A 12,404-nucleotide genomic window follows, 5' to 3' on the forward strand; every position below is an offset into this window, starting at 1 on the left:
GGTCCAAGAGCCCCGGTCCCGCAGAAAAGAGTGCGGGACGCCACCGGGTAGTATCATAATACTACCGGCTAGCGTAGCATGTCGTCACCGAGAGCTTAACAAGCTCCCACTAGCGACACTTCTTGCAGGCTACCATGCTAACACAGGGTAAACACGACATCGTATTTTTCTCCAGGGTGACTTCTCACCCACAAGCTAACACCGAGTAAACACACCAGCGTCGTCCGCTCTTAGTGTGCTTTCTCCGGGTCAGCTCTGCACGCCACCAGCTAGCGCCATAAGATACCAGCTAGTTTTTAGCATGTTGTCACCAGTGAGCTTAATAAACTCCCACTAACAACACGTTTGGCAAGCTATAGCAAACACGACAGCGTCCCTGCTGTACATTGTGGTTTTTCTCCAAGGTGGTTCTTAGCCAAGAGCTAAAACACTGAACAAACACACCAGCGTTTACACTCTTAAATGTGTCTTTTCTCTGACCAGCTTAATACGCTACCAGCTAGCTTAGTGCGTTGCCATCGGTGAAGCTTAACAAGCTCCTACCAGCAACACGTTACACACTGCGTGCTGACACAGAGTAAACACGACAGCATAACCTGCTTCACATCGTGTTTTCTCCCAGAGGTGGTTTTAGCCACGAGCTAAACACCGGGCAAACACCAGCGTAGTACGCTCCTACTGTATTCCTTCAGAGACAGCCCTGTACGCCGCCAGCTAGCATAATATGCTACCGGCTTGCTTAGCACGTTGCCATCGGTAAGCTTAGAGCTCCCACTAGCAACACGCTTTGCACACGACGTGCTATCACTGAGTAAAAACATGACAGCATCACTGCTCCACATCGTGTTTTCGTCTCTAAAGTGGCCTCGTAGCCACGAGCTAAAACCGAGCAAACACACTAGCGTTAAACGCTCCTAGTGTTTCTCTTTCAGCTCTGCAAGCCACCAGCTAGCATCATAAACTACCAGCTGGGCAGGCTACAGTTAGCTACACGCTAACACCGACATCGTGTTGTTTCTCTGGGACAATAAAAGCTTAGAACGTTTTTCTCCCATACACGACTCCCCTGTTTACAGACCTTGCCACAAACAGGCTCCACGCGTGTTGTGAACAATGACCGCTGCAGTCCAGCAACGAAGGGACCCCTGTCCCTCGAAAGAGTGCGGGGTCTGCGGGAATAGAATGTCGGGTCACGACGAACACAACTCATGTGTTATTTGCCTGGGACCAACCCACGCAGCCCGAGGGCCGTGTGAGGAAGGTCCGTTCCGCATAGGCATGCGGACTAACCGAACCTAGGTTCGTCAGAAAAGCGGGCCAAACATTTCCAGTCCCTTCTACACCAAGTTAGGAAGAGGACACGGACGAGGCCCAAAAGTTACTCCGGGGTACAGAATATGTCCCCTATAACCAGGTCATTAAGCAGGCGACTGGCCAGTAAAACGAGCCTCTCCCCACGACTCATACTCGACCTCGAGTTGCCAGCGGCGTAGCCTATAGCCACAAGCCGCAGCCAGTATGAGAGAACGGTTTTAATGCCTACTCCTGTTGGCAACCAGCACTGGGGCAACAGTTGACGTGTCCTGGGCTGAGCCCTACTCTTCCGCTACCCGTGGAAGAAGGGGTTGCCACACACCTCACGTCAGAAGCCACGGCTCTGACACGAGAGCCCAAATCCATTGCGAAGCACGCGTCGCCTAAATGGCAGGCGTTCTTGCTTGCAGTTTACAGGCCAGGAGGAGCACCCTAGCCAGCCAGAGGCAGGCCTCGGGTAGCTACTCTACAAGAGTGAAATACAGAAAGGAGAGGGACATGGCTGGGACTATGTCAGGAGGAGACGGTGGACACCGCCTCCCCCTCTCTCTCTGGTGGTCCTGGAGTTCTGGTGACCGGGCGGAGCGAACACGCTCCACCGCCCGATGGAAAGGAGAATGACTTTACACACTATACATTATGTGGATAATGTTGTGTAAGTATAATCATGAGTTACGACTGTAACCCAGGTTCGCTGATACTATGACCAAGATGTCTCCTTGGCAAAACATCAGAGTGGTTATTAGAAATTGAACCCTCTCTACCTGTTTCTCCAATAAAATTCAAACCGTTACAGCCTGAATTTCAGGGGCACGGCGAAAAGAAATGAAACAGGACAAAACCAGAACATAAGGGACACACGCTCGCTACCACAGAGGTCTCACAGACACTTCAGGGTAGCGGGGCGAATACTCGCCATGAAGAGAGGACGATTACGCCCTGTCCCCAAGGGAACGGCTCACGGTCGACTCTGTTCAACCACTATATGGCGCCACGGCACCACAATCGAGCCTAACCAGTGTTGTAGGAACCCCACTGTATGATATTTGGAATGGATAAGGTGCAACACACCACAGTAGGTGCTGCACTCTATATCCAGGGATGTATACTACAGTTCGCCTCGAGACCTCCCCAGGCTAGTGGAAGCGATCTTCCCTTAAGCAGGGGACAGGCGGGCGATTTTCTACAGGAAGATAATTCTCCCTGTTAAGAAGACGAACTGTACAGGAAATACCCAGAGACCAAGCTAACAGCGGCTCTACTCGTGCTATTCCTGGTCAAAAAAGAATGGGGGGGGGCTGCGTCTGATACTGGACCTAAGAGCCCTCAATCAGTATCTAATGGCGTTCAAATTCAGGATGTTATCAAATCCGTCTCTCCGCATGGTGCGTCAGAGAGACTGGTTCACATCGATAGACCTGAAAGACGCCTATTTTTATGCTCTTTTTACCCACCACACAGAAATCTCTGTTGTTAGGGTTCTGAGGTTAAAATTACGAATACACGGTGCTACCGTTTGTAACGTCCTCAGCCCAGAGTATTTGTCGAATTCACGCAGGTTGCGATTGGCCCTCTGAGGAGAGAGGGCACTCGCATAGCGTCTTACATAAGATGATGGGCTGCTACAAGCCGACTCAAGGATCAGCGGCAAGGCAGCATACTCAGAAAGTGGTGTCTCACCTACTGAAATCAAGTTTTCAGGATCAACTGCGTGTTGGTGCCTGCACAAACAGCGAATTTCACAGGCAGGACTCTGAACTCACTATTGTTCAAAGCCAGCCCGCCACTGAAAAGGATCAGTCCTTTTTGTCCTGCCTGGCACAATTTTGCACGGGCCGGAGGGTCTCCTTCAAAATGTGCATGAGAATGACAGGTATGATGGCCTCAGCCGTATCGCTAAGACGGCTGGGCAGTTGCGGTCGTGTGTTGGTCAATGGTCACAAAGGAATGTGTGACAGCGCTGTGTCGCTGGAGGAATCTGTGATTCCTCTCAAGACGACTGGTCTCTGCACCCGGAGATACCAGGACGGGTCTGGGATCGTTTGATCGCCCCCCTGGTGGATCTTTTGCCTCACTGGAAGACACGGGATGTCCGTTGTTCTTCTCAGTGGAGGGTGTGGTGCCTCTGGGTCGAAATGCACTAGTGCACAAATGGCTCGGAACTCTTTTTACGTTTTCCTCCGCTGTCCCTGTTGGCTCCCACACTCATGAGAGTGAGGGACCAGGGGCTGATGGTGATACTGGTGGCCCCAGAATGGGGTCACTGGGTGTCAGTCGAACCTGTCCTGTACGACCGCTCGTGGCTACTTCCGTTACGCAGAAACATGCTAACGCTAGTAGGGGACGAGTTAATTTGTGACCAGAACATCTGACTCTCTGGGCTCAGCCCATGAGGGGATGAATCTGAGTACAGAGGGGTTACTCCAGAACGGTTTGAGATGAGGTGCGAGAAATCGCACCCTATATAGGCGTCTCGCACTGTGCCGTTCCAAACCCATGTCCATTAAGTCCTTCTGCAGGACTTAGTGGATAAGGGCAGAGCTTTTTCCACAATAAAAGTCTACTTGGAGGCTATCTCAGCCTGCCGTATTGCTTGAGGCCGAGACGGTGGGTCAGCACTGCCTGATTTGTCGGTTCATGAAGGGACCAAACGTCTCTTCCCGAGCCTCTGTGTCAGATTGACAGAACAACTGTCAATCAAGACTGTGTTACTGATGGCTTCAGTGACTACTGTAGAGCTCAGTGATCTTCATGGACTGTCAGTACACGGGGAGTGTACACAGTTCAAGGAAGGGACTACAAGGGTGGTTGTCAGACCCAGACCTGGGTGTGGGCTAAAGAACCCCTTGGTACCAAGTGTCCTTGTGACCTTTTAATGCGTTTTCATCCGCCTCCTTTCGCCTCATGAGAGGATGAAAGGTTACATTGCCTTTGTCCGGTTCGGGCTTTGGAAATGTGCATTGGCAGATCTAAGGCTTTGAGAAAGTCAGATCAGCTATTTGTGTCATGGGCTCCACGGATAGTGGACTAGCCCATTGCATAACAGACACTTTCCCACTGGATTTTAGAGGCTATTCAGTTAGCCTATTACAGTGGTGGGATGCTGCCCCAGTGGGACTGTGGGCACATTCTACAAGGGAAATAGCGACATCATGGGCCCTCTTCGGGGGGGTCTCCATCTGAGATGTCTGCAGTGTGGCATGTTGGGTTAGGCCTTGACATTTACCAGGTTCTACAGTTTGGACGTAACTGCAGCCCCTGTGGCGCATACAGTACGGTCCTTAGTGTAGCCTCCAGACACGGGGATCATGCCCCTAGGCTGGTTACTCTGGACTTCGAGATAACAATCAGGGAGTGTATTATATCTCCCATAGCGAGACATCGAGTGAAATATTTGAAATAAAACTATAGGTTACTGGACGTAACCCCGGTTTTATGATAATATAAGCGAGATGTCTCGAAAGACACCCTTCTTGTTTACGAACGAGAAGAGAAAGGTTATCTTGAATTAGGGAAAATGACCCTCCACTGACTGATATAGGATGAGGGCGGGACCTCCAGTCAGAGGAAGGTCAGTCCAGCCAATAGAATTGTCTGGAAGTTTATGAAGGTGTACTTCTGTGTGATCACGCCGGAGGGCGCTCTCCCATAGCGAGACATCTCGCTTATATTATCATAAAACCGGGGTTACGTCCAGTAACCTATAGTTTCTATGTAAATTGGTCTGAAAACAGTCTGTCAGATTTGTTCCCCCTGCCTACGTCACGTCTGGGAACAATTCCTCCCGTTTTTCATATTTCATTTTTTTTACTTTTTCCACACAGAACCAGGAGATAACATGCATACAAACTGACTCAATAGCGCCCCGTGCCAAACAGGACAATGTGGTATTGCAGGTGAAAGTGCTTTATAAGCCTGAGAGAATTGACTTGGGATGAGTATATCTGAGTGTTGATTTAGGCTCAAACCTTTTGAAAATGGTTTGAGGGACATACACCATATGATATTAAATATATATATTTTTTTTAAATTCATGGTGTGTCTCCTTTAAACCTCTTGCAAACGTCCAGTGAGATGAGAGGTTAAAGAACCACTTCTGTCCACATCTGCTGCATCTACCTACAGTACGTCCTGCATGTCTCCCCACAGAACCCACCGAGATTTTGAAGTCTGGAGATATAATAACTGCGATGTCTGGCATGTATTCTTATTACATGCCCTGGCCCCCGCCATAATGTCTCTAGGGGAGAGGTAAAGATAGAACATCAGAGTGTGTGAGAAAAACAATGAGCAAGAGAGATTTTGCTGTTGAACAACAAATGCAATTTTGGAGGTGTTTTGTTTCTCTGAGGAATTAAACTGTGACATCACTATCTATCCCAAAAGAACAACAGAACCTCACTAACCACCTATTCTGTGGTACCTCAGTCTGAGGTCTTTCCCAAGACACAACTGAGTCTTGCATTATAGAACACTTTTTCAGATGTTGAAATGTAGGCTACAAGATTATAAGATCACTGCACATCATAGCACATGTATCCTTTAAAAACACTCACAGTGTTAAACAACTAAGAGAGACAGATTGTACTCTCTAGGCCTTTCAAATGGAGCTAAAGGAAATGTGTTCATTCTGACTGAACGCCATAGAAGGCATAAACAGGACATCGGCAAAGCAGACACTATTGGACTAATGGAAAAAAAGCCTTAATTAATCTTCATTATCTTAACATCTATGCCTAATGAACGGTAAATAATGAAAATTAGACAAGTCCTCTCATTTCACTAAGTGTGCATGCCCTTGTAATTCATCATTTTGTGTTTAGTTATGTGTGATGGGGGGTTTCTCTCTCTATAAACATAAAAGATTCACTGAAATGTTTTCCATTGCATCAAAATTGAAGAATTTTGTGAGAAAATGATATCAATAGATTTATAAATAGGTCTTCACAGGAAGTGAGATGGGAGAAGGGAAAGGAATGTGGGTTCTTGAAAGTATTGAGAATGATAGAATAATAGAACTTGGCTGTCTGGCAAGATAAGAAATAATCCTGCTTGAGAAAGGAGTGGAAAGAGTCACAAAGACTCTCCCTGGTGTCTCAAAGCACCGAACAGCCTCTCCTTTCACAAGGTACAATGACATCAGCTTTTGTGTGCTGCTGAAGGCTCTGTTGCCAGGGACAACAAAAGATAGGCTTGGACTGCTTTTATAATGTTTCACATTATGAACAGCACATAGCCAAGGAACCTCACAGCATGCTATTGTTATTGTACTGTATATATTCAGTTATGTTTATCTATTATTATTACTACTGTTTATGTTTTAACATTAGATCAAGAGGTTGCAAACGATAAACAATATAAGTGGCATATGAAATAAAATAAAAAGTGAGTGGGAGAAATTGGCTCAAGCCTAATAGCACTGGTTCAGAGTAATGCATTTTGGAAGAAGAAGAGGGAAAAAAGCGTTCAGACTTCTAAAGGGAGGCTAAAAAGTGGAACAGGGCAAGAGTCACAGTCCCTAGAGGAGGAGAAGAGACTGTAGTACTCTCTCCACAGGACCAGCACATAGCTGGGATATCAAAACATAAGATATTATTGTAATAGTTGCTGCATAATCTCTCCTCGCAATTCTGTCACCACAAAACACTGCCTGGAAATATGTATACACCACCTGCAGAGTATGTGGAGAAGCACGTGCCATATCACATAAAGTTCTTTCTATACATCCTGATCTTTGCGTCGATTTTTGCTCAGCATAACCTTTATGTGTATGCACCCTTGATACATCCGGTGTTTACAGTGTGACTGGGGTGTCGTGTCACTGAATGTTGTGGAGATTAGTTTTTACAGGTAGGAGAGAGGTTTGTTTACTCAGTTGAGGGGTATGTGTGTGTGTGGGTGCATGTGTGCATGCTTGCGTGTGTGTGATTGTGTGTGTTCTTTATCTTGGTGTGACTGTGAAGGGCAGCGTAGCCTCTGGTCTCTAAAGCTCAAGACATACACTTTAGTCAAGCAGAAAACAGGAGTGGGATTTGAACAACAAGCTTCAACTGTCTCAGCCCTCATGAACATAAAGTCACATCTACTGTACATGAAAAGAACATCACCCAGAGGGTGATGGGTGTATGTTGTTCTGTACTGTAGGCATGTTCACGTGTACTGTATGCACATGTATATGTACATTCGTAGATCCACTGTAGACGTGCTTATATATGATGTGGTATGTCTTACAATATGTAGGCTATCTATTGCATCTATTAGTGAAGTGCAAACACAACGCTTTAGAAGTTTTCTGTATGAATGAATGTTTTGGCCTATAACACACACACACACACACACACACACACACACACACACACACACACACACACACACACACACACACACACACACACACACACACACACACACACACACACACACACACACACACACACACACACACACACACACACACACACACGGTTCATGGAAGTGCCCCCCCCATCAATATCATGCCATGGGATGAGATGTCATGAGATGTCAATGACTGGTATAGATTGATCACACTGCAGAAAAATTATCATAACCCCATGGAGAATACAGTTGTTGTTTTTGAAGTCCATAATTCCATAAAGTCACTCGAAGCAAATATCAGTAAATGTCAACACTCATATCCATCACACAAAATCAAACAACACTAAGAACCATGATATTTATATTGATGACCTTGAATCAATAAGGAGCGTTTCTAATGTGAGATGTGTCGCTGTTGGTTTATGACGTTGTCAATACGCTATATCAATGCTCTGTAGCAAACACAGCCAAGCAGTCAAGGTCATATTGAGCAGCTCCTCATCCTCTCTCCTTCATCCTCTCTGTTGTCCCACTCCTCCCCGCATTCTCCTCCGTTTCTTACAATATAATGGTGTACTATCATAACTCTGCCCAGTAGAGATGACAGCTGTGATATCTGTACACACTGTTCGCTGGTTAGGTAACACATAGAGGCAGCATAGTAGCTACTCTGTCAGTCACAATGAAAGTACTACAGATCACAAGATAAATAATGTAAATCACAAACTGCTGCATAACTGTAGAATGATAACAACGAGGAGAGGTCAAGCAAAGGAACAACATGAAACATATTACAAACAAACAAAAAAACAAACCTCTAACTCAGTGGTGTAAAGTAACTAGGTACATTTACTCAAGTACTGTACTTAAGTACAATTTTGAGGTATTTTTTACTTTACTGGAGAATTTCCAATTTTCAGTACTTACTTCTACTCCACTACATCTCAGAGGCTAATATTATACTTTTACTCCACTACAATTATCTGAAACTTGAGTTACTAGTTACTTTGTAGATTTGGATTATTATTACAAAACATACATTAACCACTTCAGCCCTATATACTGTACATTTCGGCCATTTGAAAATAGCCAATCTACAAGCAATGCGTCGCAATGTTACGCATTGTGAGCTTGTAGATCTGTTGAAAGAGTTTTATACATTTTAAACATTTGAAAACTTGTGAAATGGGACATTCTGCATAATGAGTACTTTCTACTTTTGGTAAAGTAGAGTACATTTTTAATTCCGGACTTTTACTTCTAACAGAGTATTTCTACATTGCAGTATTGATACTTTTTTTAAGTAAAAAATGTGAGTACTTTTTCCACCACTGCCTCTAACCAAGTCAATATTTACTGTGGAACAGCAAACAGACACAAGTGTGTGTGTGTGTGAGTGTGAGTGTGAGTGTGAGTGTGTGTGTGTGTGTGTGTGTGTGTGTGTGTGTGTGTGTGTGTGTGTGTGTCACTAATAAGGGAGCATAAGGCAGTAGGGAGTCAGTAATAAGGGACCAGGCAGTAGGGAGTCAATAATAAGGGAGCAGGCAGTAGAGTCAGTAATAAGGGAAAGGTAAAACAGAATAAACTCAACAATGGCACCACTTACTTCACATTTTCTTCTCTGCTTGACTGTAATGCTTTTTTAAACTGTACAATACATTTTGAATAGTTTTCATGGGCAGCTGGTCAAATGAGGTTTCAACTTACAATGGATTATATGAGCTTCCAGGAAGAAAACAAAGACAATTGGAAGTTACATTGTTTTGAATTGACATAGTGTAGTCTTTGTCTTAGTCTTTGACATTGGCTTCTGCTTAGATGGAATATAGATTTTACATTTGACTTAACTTGAACTATTATCTTTGGCATCTGAAATGGGCAAATTGTTTGAAAAAACGCCTGAATTCTGTCTGGGTTTCTTTTGTGTTTGGAACTGAGGGCTCAATGCAGTCAATGTGATGTCTTGTGACAGCAGATCTGAAAAGCACCACCCTCTGTTCCCTCTCTCCCTCAGTCTTTTCTCTCTCCTGTCTGTCATGTCACAGTGCATGACATAGAGAAGACTCAGTGAAGACCATATGAGCATGTCTTAGTGTGCAAAACTTGTTTTGGACCTGTGAATTTGTCTTAATTAAGAACAGAGAACACACTAAGCTCATCTGTCCTCACAGACACAAAGATGGCAGCAAGAACTCAGGGCATCTAATCTATTTTATGAATTCATAAGAACTGCTTCAGGCTTTTCAGTTTTGTAGATGTGGCACATATTTCAATGTGTTCCATAATTTGTTAATTCTGTTGGTTTGCAGGATTTGATCAGAACTCTTGTACTTCACTGTACAGAACATGCAGCTCTGATTAAGGACTATTTAAAAAAATCACACCCTGTGTGAAGGAAGCGGTGCCTTTGGGGCGGGGCGTAACTCATTTCAGTTCGTCCCTATTGGTGGTCTGAGTCCACTTACCAAATTTGTACTTGATAGCATGCTGCAAACTGGAATAATGGCTGTTTAAAGCCCAGCCAATGGGCAGACAGAGGGGGCGGGGCTTAAGTAATTACAGTTCGTCCCTATTGGTGGTTTTAGTCCATGTACAAAATTTGTACTCCGTAGCATGCTGCGAACTTGAGTTATGGCTGTTTAAAGGCCAGCCAATGGGAAGACAGAGGGGGCGGGGCTTCAGCAATTAATGCTCGTCCCTATTGGGGGTCTAAGTCCACATACCAAATTTGGACGTGGTGGCTTGCTGCAAACTGGCGTTATAGCTGTTTAAAATCCCGTGCTCATCCCGTGCTCATACGGACGGACGGACATAACATACGCTGGGGGTCCCTGGACCCCTCTTTGATAACCAGTGGCACGTGTGGCCAATGAGAGGAGAGACGGCATAGGCAATCTCCAAGTCTGTGTGTGTGTGTGTGTGTGTGTGTGTGTGTGCGTTTGTATGTGTTGCTTCTTTGCCGTGCTCATCCCGTGCTCATACGCCGTGCTCATACGGACGGCAAGTGTGTGTGTGTGTGTGTGTGTGTGTGTGTGTGTGTGTGTGTGTGTGTGTGTGTGTGTGTGTGTGTGTGTGTTCGTGTGTGCAGTATTGGCTTGTGTGTGTGTGTGTGTGTGTGTGTGTGTGTGTGTGTGTGTGTGTGTGTGTGTGTGTGTGTGTGTGTGTGTGTGTGTGTGTGTGTGTGTGTGTGTGTGTGTGTGTGTGTGTTGAAGTGGCGCATGTGTTACTACCTTGCCTTGTGTTCAAACATACGCACGGACATAACATACGGACGGACGGACAGACATACGGACAGAGTCAAATGTAGAGTGGTTGGCACTGCTAAAAATAGGTGTTTAATCAACTTTTACAATGTGTGTGTGTGTGTGTGTGTGTGTGTGTGTGTGTGTGTGTGTGTGTGTGTGTGTGTGTGTGTGTGTGTGTGTGTGTGTGTTCTTTATTTCTCACCTGTGAACAATACAGCCAGTAGCAACACTGCAGTGAAATTCTGCGTACTCCAAAGCCTCAACAGCGTGGAGTAAAGACGCAGCAAGGGGAAAACAGTCCGGCTAGCTGGTGTGGCAGTTTGGGGCAGTTTGCAGATTAACTGGATTAAAAAACTAAAACTAAAATCACACTATCCCAATTCCAAGAATACACTATCCTATCCAAATCCTAATCTCAAGATAGGATTTGCTGCCGTGATGACAATTGGGCTTGTTCAGACTGCAGGGAAATCCAATTTGTTTCTCAATTATGATCTTAAGGACTGACTGTAATCTGGAAGTGATCAGATCGGATTGGTGTATTCTGACTCAAACTTTTATCTTTAAACTTTTTTTTGATTTGATAAAAAAAATAAAAAAAGAATAGGATTCCAGTCTGAATAGGCCAAAACTCTGATTTGGGCTGCCAGTCTGAACATAGCCTAATACAGACAGTGAACATACACTGAACAGACAAGCCTAACCAATTAGAAAAAGTGTAGCTGACACACAGCTGCATCTCTGAATTATAACCATTCCTTCCTCATTCCATCTTTATTCATCATCCTCTCACCCTGAATGTCAAATCTTCCACTCCTCATTAACCACATTAACCCTGGCATCCCATTTCGGCATTTCATTAAACTGTAGATTTTCACATTTTTTCAGATAATAGCCTAAGCATCTCCTTTCCTTTCCTTTCCTTTCCTTTCGTTGTCAGATAGTCAATATTTATTGGTCAAAATGAATATCAGATATTCTTTTCTAACACTATCGTATTCAATGTCCATCCATGTTGTGCATTCATTGTATGTTTGACTGAACTGACTGAAAGAGAATATACTGTATGCTGTAAAAAAAAAAAAAACAACTTTGTCTTTCTTCTGCAGGCTCATCCGTACAGTTGAAACAAGTGAGACCATCATTATACAAACCATAACCATCTCATATTCTGGTCAAAAAGAAAACTTCTGAATGACATACACTTCATCCAACTCTTACACCAACTGCACAAAGAGAATAAGAGATACATACGATGCATGCATTGTATGTATGTATTACTGTATGCGTCTCTGGCCCCTTCCCCTCCTCTCTCCTCCTTTCACAGGTGTTGTTGGTATCCAGTCATCTTATTAGTGTGGTTGCCTGAAAGGGTACTTGGGTGACTTTATTTCTTTGTTTCTAGAGCAACCCAAAAGTTTGGCATGCTACTCCTCCCACAGTTTTGGCGGTATACACTAAAAAAAAAGCCTGTGACTTGAATTGGAACAGGGGAAAGACTTGGCTGGG

General features: G+C 44.7%; 1 protein-coding gene across 1 annotated transcript in view; it reads right to left on the reverse strand.

Moving 5' to 3' along the window:
* Positions 1-12,404, reverse strand: part of LOC311047444 (cadherin-13-like) — a 249,065-nt gene that overhangs the window by 95,852 nt on the left and 140,809 nt on the right. The gene's annotated exons all lie outside the window — the stretch shown is intronic.

This window comes from Gymnoscopelus microlampas, assembly GCF_963454915.1.
Source record: "Gymnoscopelus microlampas genome assembly, chromosome: 6".
In the NCBI taxonomy this organism is placed as follows: domain Eukaryota; kingdom Metazoa; phylum Chordata; class Actinopteri; order Myctophiformes; family Myctophidae; genus Gymnoscopelus; species Gymnoscopelus microlampas.